Source organism: Petaurus breviceps, unplaced genomic scaffold (genome assembly GCF_028583685.1).
Source record: "Petaurus breviceps papuanus isolate PSGF00001 unplaced genomic scaffold, PetGlider_PUasm1.0 140, whole genome shotgun sequence".
Taxonomy (NCBI): domain Eukaryota; kingdom Metazoa; phylum Chordata; class Mammalia; order Diprotodontia; family Petauridae; genus Petaurus; species Petaurus breviceps.
Genome location: NW_027185698.1, coordinates 52,089,132 through 52,098,156, shown reverse-complemented (window position 1 = coordinate 52,098,156; position 9,025 = coordinate 52,089,132). Strand labels below are relative to the sequence as shown.

The 9,025-nt window shown below is 36.2% G+C and overlaps 1 pseudogene; it reads right to left on the bottom strand.

Moving 5' to 3' along the window:
* Positions 1-4,134: 4,134 nt before the first annotated feature.
* Positions 4,135-4,867, bottom strand: LOC138150041 (large ribosomal subunit protein bL27m pseudogene; annotated as a pseudogene).
* Positions 4,868-9,025: the final 4,158 nt, after the last annotated feature.

Genomic DNA, 9,025 nt, shown 5'->3' with positions numbered 1-9,025 from the left:
ATTTAACTCAAAAGAATAAGTATTTATTAAGGACATACTATGTCCTAGGCTCCTTTTTAGACTCAGGGCATACAGTGACAAAAATGAAACAGTTCTAGTCTGTAAATATCTAATATTTTATTGATATAATGGTTATGATCAAGCAATATGAATAAATGGGCTTTAGAAAAAAGTATATTTTCATTTACTGCATTAAATTTGTGAATTTAAAAGTTAATTGCAAAGATCTGAAAATAAATGCAATATTCCATAAATATGGACCTCCTATTTCTGCAAAGGAGAAGGGAGAGGTGTCTTCTCATTGCTTGTCTTTGGGCTCATGATTGTTTTATAATCTTGTAGCATTCATTTTCTATGAATTTATGGGGATTGTTCTTTCCATTACATCTACTAATTTTTTGACTCTGCTATTATAACACTGTATCAGATTATGTAAATGTTTTCTATGTTTCTGTAGTAATTATATGTTTTTCAGTTTCTTTATAATATTTTTGGTCTGTATTTTCTTTTGCAACATGACTAATATGGAAATATTTTGTATGACTGCAAATTTATAATCTATGTAAAATTGCTTGCTTTCTCACTGAGGGGACAGGGGAGAGATGGAGGGAGAAAATATGGAATTTAACATTTTAAAAAATGTTTGTTTATGAATATAAGAAGAAAACTTTTTACACAAATAAAATCAAATTTAAATTTTTGGAGAAATATTAGCTTTTCATGGGTGGGCAGAACCAATAACATAAGATGGCATTTTTAACTAAACTAATGTACTTATTCAATGTCATCCCAATAAATTACCAAAAAATATTTTATTTAGCTAGAAACAACAACAAAATTCATGTGAAGAACAAAAGATCAAGAATATCAAAGGAATTCATGAAAAAATGTAGAGGAAAGAGACTTATTAGCACCTGATCTTAAACTACATTATAAATCAGTAATTATCAAAGCTTTCCGGTACTGCTTAAGAAATATAAATGTGTGGGGCAGCTAGGTGCAGTGAATAGAGCAAGAACCCTGGAGTCAGGAGGACCTGAGTCCAAATTTGACCTCAGACACTTGACATACTTACTAGCTGTGTGACTTTGGGCAACTCACTTATCCCCAATTGTCTTGCCTTCCCCCCTCCAAAAATAAAGAAATAGAAAGGTGGATCAGTGGAATGGAGTAGACACATAAAACAGTAATAAATAATTACAGTAACTTTATGTTTGAAAAATGTAAAGATTTAAGCTTAAAGGATAAGAATTCACTATTTGGTCAAAATTGTTGGGAAACTTGGAAAACAGTCTGGTAGAAATTAGGCATAATCCAATATCTTACCCCATTTACCAAAGTAAGATTAAATTGGATATGCAACCTAGATATATAAGAGAGAGTATTGTGAGATATAAAATGAATAATATCATTTATATTAAATTAAAAGGAGTTTTTTTTCAAGTAAAACCAAAGTAGGCAAGATTAGAAGGAAAGCAGAAAACTGGGAAAACATTTTTATAGACAAAGTTCTCATATGTAAAAAACTTAATTAAATATATAAGAATAAAAGTTATTCCCTGATTGATAAATGGTCAAAGGGTCATTTTTGATGCAGAAATCAAAACTATGTTATCATATAAAAATTCTCTAACCATTATTGATTAGAGAAATGCAAATTAAAACAACTTTGAGATGTCATCTTATATCTGCCATATTGGTTAAAATGATAGAAGTGGGAAACCACAAATGTTTGAGGTGATGTAGAGAAATTGGGTCATGAAAACAATCAATGTTGATGGAACTGGGAACTGATGCCAACATTTTAGGGAGCCATTTGGAATTGTGTCCAAAGAATTATAAAACTTTTATACTCTTTTACTCACTCAATACCACTATTAGGTCTATTTCCCAAGGTGATCAGGAAAAAGGAAAAGAATTTTTCTTTTCTAAATATAGAATCTATATGTTCTAAAATATTTGTAGCAGTTCTCTTTGTGGTGGTAAAGAACTGAAATTTGAGGGGATGCCCTTTGATTTGGGAGTTAGAAAAAATATGGAAAAACATATAAAATAATGAATAGTGAAAAAGCATTTTATACAGTAACAACAATATTATTTGAAGAATAAGTGAGAAGTGTTATCCTTTTATAAATACTCAAATCAACTACAAAGGACTTATAAAAGAAGATGATGTCTACCTCCAGATTAAATAAAATATACATAATATGGTTTTACGGACACACATGTCAAATGGTGGCCTCCTCTAGTATGAGGTGAGAAGGGAGACAGTTTAGAAATCAAAATTTAACATAAATGAAATAAAATTTGAAAAATTTTGTTTACATGAAATTAAGAAACAGAAAATAAAAATTTAAAGAAAAACACCTTTTACAAAGAATGAGGCAATAAGGAAATATTACAAATAATTTACAAAGACCATTTAATTTAAAGATAGGTTATTTCCCTGTAAAAGTGATCATAGATGAGAAGGGTGAAAAATATGTTGGGAAATATGGTTTAAGAGTAAGAAATGGAAGAGTCCAAGGACTTGTGATATAATCCCCTGGTTCAAACAATGGTTTCAAATAACCCTGAAGCAGCACCTTTGGATAGTATATCTAAGCCAGCCACTAGGTGGTGATATAAACTTTAGATGCACTACATCACTCAAATGAAAATGTGTAAAAGGGCCTAAAAAATTGTACTCCTGAGAATCTACCTTTTTTTTTCTCTAAAAATTTGCAGATGGTACTCTCATCTTGTAGACCTTCCAAACCTTTATATTTTCCTTGTGTCTTCCTGGTTTCCTGTTTGTGGGTTTGGATATTTCTATAACTCATAATTTGCCTGGTGCTAGAGAGCCCACTTACTGGATCCTTCATCTTGATTTTTCCCATAATTTGACCCTTTCTCTAAAAAATTCATTCAAATGAAATTTTATTTAATATCTTGAAAGCAAAATACAAATAAAAATGTGAGGTGTAAAGTGGTTGAATACCCAAGCTCCAATTCATCCTGCCATGTTCTGTGACATGATAGACTAATACACCTGCAGGTCTTTATAATGAAGTCCTTAGACGTTTTTCTGTTTCAAAAGCAGAGGGGACAGAGCCAAATCACCTTACCAGGCTAGAGAACCTCATGTTCCCTTTAGTGACCAGGGAGTCTATGATCATTATATTCTAACCCTCAGCTAACTCAGCATGTGTCAGCTGTCCTTTGGAAAATCTCCATGTCATATATGATAAATGTTATATTCCAGGAAAAATTTATCAGGAGCCTTGAAAAGATTGTTCATACTGCCTTAACACATGTATAATTTTCCTTACTTTGAATAGTGCCTTTGTTCTAGAATCTATAGTATCTACTAAGGTGAATTTCATAAATGCCTTTCAGCCTCAGTTGTATGTAAGTATAATCAATATTAGTTACAACCTGACCAAAATCAATCTGGTAAGGTGATGAGGACCAATTTTGATACCTCGTCAACACTGTCACAGCTACAATTGACACATTTTGATCACAGAACAATTGTTGAGAGCTTACATGGCAGATTATACTAGTTTGGCAATGTTGCAATCCAACCTTATTTTTTTACTTTTTAAAAATCCTGGATAAACACAAAGAAAAAAATAAATGAAGACCCCTGAGAATTTAGAAAACTTCTCAGACAACTTATCTGTTAGTTATTTTCTCTATCCCAGTGGATTTCAAATGACATTTTAATGATGTAGGCTACATTTGGTGTCAAGGTGCTCAAGGGGTTATGTCCCAGATGCTACAAAACCCAACATAAATAGGGCACTGTCATGCAAAGAAAATTCCTTGGCGTCTAAAGTTATCATCTTCTTCAATAGGTACCTCTGCTGTTCTTGGTTTGACTGTAAAAACACGTAGGTGTGATTTTTGATTTATAGCTAAGTTCAGGGAGGCTTGGCTATTTCTCTTTCTATGCCATATTTTATATAAATATCATTTTTACATAGGAATTTAATGCATATCTCTCTCCACCTCTGTCTCTATTGCTCTCTGTGAGTGTGTGTGTGTGTGTGTCTCTCTCATTCCTGACTACAGCCTTCATATTTCTGATCCCTTATAGTGCCATATAAAGTCAAATATTTGGAGGAGAGCTATATATTCTGGCCAGGAGACTCAGAGCATAGCCACCAATTTGAAGGTGCCCACAGGCTTGGCAGGGACAACGTGGACAAAAGTCTTGTAGAGCACAGCACCCTTGGGTAGCTGGGTGACCAAGTCTACACCTTCAGGACTGCTGGGATTGGGCACATATACCTCCTTTGTGTAGCGGACAGTGCCCTCTTCCAGGGCACATAGACACTTGTTCTTACCCAGTCCCACATGAGCTCCTGGATGCCACCGGAACTGGTGCTGAGTCCCAATGATGTTGCCAGCATGAGCATACTGACCTTCCAATTTCTTGATACCATAGTGTTTGCCTGGTGACTTTCCGCCAAGGTTTTTTGAGATACCTCCAGTCTTCTTGGATGCATATCTAACAGTGGCAGCTATGACCTGAGGGGAGACAGTCCTGAACTAACTGTAGAGAGGTGACAAGAAATGTTATTCAGGGAGAGAGCAACCCAGACAGATCAACTATTCCTTGAGAAACCATATCTCAAAGAAGGCATTTACAATGCTGAGGAGCAGTAGGTGGTGAGGTGGTCTGTTAGGAGGCTCAGAAATGGCACCAAATGTGTCAGTTTTCAGGGAGTGTCCTGCAGCCCTTGGCCTGTTCCTGGACGGTAGACAACCTATTCCTTGTATTGTCTGCGGCATAAACACTGGATGGAGTCCAGTCCACTCCCCGTACCAAGATGGGGCCTGTTTTCTGCTCCAGCAACGATAACAGCGCCATAGCTGCCATGGCTACCCTCTGTTCGCTGGCCGCAGAAAGCTTCCATTTCTGGAGTTACATATTTTTAGAGGATGGTTTAGAGGACATAGAGATTGGACTTTTAATTTAGAGACTTTTTGCCATAGTCCAAGGGAGAAGTGAGAGGATCAAACCTGAGTGAGGGATGTGGCTTGTGAGTGAACATAAGAGGAGATTTGAGATATATATTGTAGAGAATGGTTTAAGTGGAGTGATGGAGTCAGAAGCTAGATTAGAATGGGTTAATAAATGAATAGAAAGAGAATAAGTGAACTCAACAAGGGTAATTTTTTTCCTGAGAGGTGATTGGGAAAGGGAAGAGATATATGTATGTATTTATCAAATTGTAAAATATATGTATATATTTCAAGTATGATAACTTGAAAGGATGTCAGGGTTACATCTAATGTTTTAAAGAACTGGACAGATCTCAGCCCATTTGTAGAAAGAAAGAAAAATTCCCATAGATAAAAAGATTAAAGAACAAAAGAGTTTTTTCTTTAAATTGCATTTATTTATTTATTTTTAGTTTTCAACATTCATTTCCACAAGATTTTGAGTTACCAATTTTCTCCCTGTATCTCCCCTAACTTCTACCCCAAGATAGTGAGCCAACTGAATATCCCTTCTTCCAATCTGTTCTCTCTTATATCCTCCCCCACCACCCCACTAACTTTCTTGTAGGGCAAGATGGATATCTATACCCCTGTGCCTGTATATCTTAATTCCCAGTTGCATGCAAAAAATAATTTTTTAACGTTTGTTTTTAAAACTTTGAGTTTGATATTCTTTCCTTTCTTCCCTCCTCACACACCTCCACTAGGAAGAAAAGCAATTCAATATAGGTTGTACATGTGTAGTTATACAAGACATTTCCATAGTAGTTATATTGTGAAAGACTATATTTCCCTCTATCCTACCTGCCCCCCACTTATTCTGTTTTCTACTTTGACCCTGTCCCTTTTCAGAAGTGTGTTTCTAACTATGCTTTCCCCCAATCTGCCCTCACTTCTATCATCCCCCTTCTTATCCCCTTCTCCCCTACTTTCCTGTAGGGTAAGATACCCAATTGAGTGTGTATGTTATTCCATCTTTAAGCCAAATCCTATGAGAGTAAGGTTGACCCATTCCCTTTCACCTTCCTGCTCTCCCCCTCCATTGTAACAGTTTTCTCTTGCCTCTTTTATATGAGATAACTTACCCTATTCTATCTCTCCTTTTCTCCCTCACAATATATTCTTCTCTCTCACCTCTTAATTTTTATATACAATCCCTTCATATTCAACTGATCTGGTGCCCCCTGTCTATGTATACATGTACACACATGCACACACATACATATATATATATATATTTATGCAGATATACACCCTCCTATATATACATATATATGTAAGTATACATATATATATATATATATAAATTTATATTCCCTTCAACTATCCTCATACTGAGAAAAGTCTCATGAGTTACAATTATTGTTTTTCCATGTAGGAATATAAATAGTTTGATTATCATAAGTTCTTTATGAGTTCTTTTTCCTGTTTACCTTCTCATGCTCCTCTTACTTCTTGTATTTGAAAGTCAAGTTTTCTCTTCAGCTCTGCTTTTTTTCATCAAGAATGCTTGAAAGTCCTTTATTTCATTGAATGACCATATTTTCCTTTGAAGTATTATACTCAGTTTTGCTGGGTAGGTGAGTCTTGGTTTTAATCCCAGCTCTTTTGACCTCTGGAATATCATATTCCAAGCCCTTCGATTCCTTAATGTAGAAGCTGATAGATCTTGTGTTATCCTGATTGTGTTTCCACAGTGCTCAAATTGTTTCTTCCTGACAGCTTGTAATATTTTCTCCTTGACCTGGGAACTCAGGAATTTGGCTATAATATTCCTAGAAGTTTTCTTTTTGGGGTCTTTTTCAAGAGGCAATCAGTGAATTCTCTCAATTTCAATTTGCCCTCTGGTTCTAGAATATCAGGGCAATTTTCCTTGAGAATTTCTTGAAGGATGATGTCTAGGCTCTTTTTTTAATCATGGCTTTCAGGTAGTCCAATCATTTTAAAATTATCTTCCTGGGATCTATTTTTCCAGGTCCATGGCTTTTCCAATGTGATATTTCACACTGCCTTCTATTTTTTCATGTGTTTGGATTTGTTTTATGTTATCTTGATTTCTCATAAAGTCATTAGCTTCCGTTTACTCCAATGTAATTTTGAGAGAATTATTCTCTTCATTGAGTTTTTGAAATTCCTTTTCCATCTGGCCAATTTAGCTTTTTAAGGCATTCTTCTCCTCATTGGTTTTTTGGGTCTTTTTTTTTTTCACTTAAGTTAGTCTATTTTTAAAGATGCTATTTTCTTCAATTTTTGGGGGTCTCCTTTAGCAGGCTGTTGACTCACTTTTCATGATTTTCTTGCATCATTCTAATTTCTCTTTCCAATTTTCCCTCCATTTCTCTTACTTGATTTTTTAAATCCTTCTTGAGTTCCTCCATGGCCTGTGACCAATTTATATTTTTCTTGAAGGCTTTTGATGCAAGAATTTTGACTTTGTTGACTTCTCCTTGTTCCATGTTTTGTTCCTCTTTGTCCCCCCAAAAGATTCTATGGTCTGATTGCGCTTTCTCTGTTTGTTCATCTTGCCAGCCAATTGCTTGACTTTTGAACTGTTTTCCATGGTGGAACTCTGCTTCCAGAGTGGAAAGAGCTGTGTCCCAAATTTCTGGGGTTTCGCACAGCTGTTGTCAGAGCTATGAGGGGGATGCCCTCTCTACAGCTGCCACACCCTCTGCCACACTAGCACTCTCCACCCTAGGACAGTCACCCAAGACTGTGACCCAGATCCAAGCAGGTCAAAGCAAGAGCAATTACACTCTGAACGGTCACTTGGTACCCCTACAATCTGTAGGCCAGGAGCTTCAGAAGGAGCCAAACAGTAGTAGCTGCAGCAGCCACCACCTTTGCTGCCCTGGGGGCAGGGGTCAGACCATGCTCTTCTCTCATCCAGTTCCAACAGAGTTCCCTATGACCTTTTACATTCTCTTTGCAATTTATGGGTTGAGAAGTCTGGATACCACCATAGCTACCAGTGATTCACTCACCAGCTCCAGCTGGTCTGTGCCATGAGTCTGGGACAGCACAGCTCATGCAGGACTGCACTCAGCTCCCAGCCAGATGTGATAGACCCTTCCTGTAGGCCTTTCAGGCTGCCTTCAGCAGGAAATTTGTTTCTCTCTGTCACTTTGTGGGTTATGTAGCTCTAAAATTTGTTTAGAGTCGTTTTTTTTACAGATATTGGAGGTGGTTGGAGCAGGAGCTCAAGCAAGTTCTTGCTTTTACTCCATCATCTTGGCTCCACCCCACCCATAAAGCTTTTGTTTTAAGCAAAAGGGAGTTTTTCAATCCAGAAAGTTTAGTGTTTGATATAAGAGGGATGGGATCAATGGAACAGGTAGAGGGATTGATCTGGGGAAAAGAAGAACTCTCTCTTTTTCAGAGATTGTTGCACAGACAATAAGTGATGATATTGAAGAATTTTGAATTGTAGAAGGGGAGGGAAAGGGAGCCCACAGAAACCACCCTTCTTTTGTCAGAAAAGTTGGATGCAAAGACCTATCTTGAGAAGGAAGGGTGAAGTAGGCAGTGTTGAAAAATTCCCTCAGCACTCAACAAATTTTTGTTTAATGAATCTTTTTTTCCTTGTGATCACAATAGACCTATAAATGAGTAGTTACAGTCACATTCTTCTCTGACCTGAACAACATTTCAATATTTTATATACTTTCTTAGTCAATTTAGAAGAGAAGAAAAATGAACTTAGGGTTGGGAGTAATAAGAACATTTCAGGGAAAATGTAACATTTAAGATAATTTCTTTTATTTGGAGCTTATCTAGCACCAGCAAATGAAAACATTTCTAGATAGTTTGCTATTTAAAAGAAATATAGGATGTTCTCATTGTTGTCATTTGTTTGTTCTTCATTCTCAAATAGTTCCATATCAGGGAGGTGAAGCCATGACATGCAAGTGAATTGGGTTCAAGTGAGCAAGGGCTTTGCAGTCACAAGACCATCTGGGTCCAGTGGCCAGATACAAATCAGAAAGAAGAAAGAAAGAAAGAAAGAAAGAAAGAAAGAAAGAAAGAAAGAAAG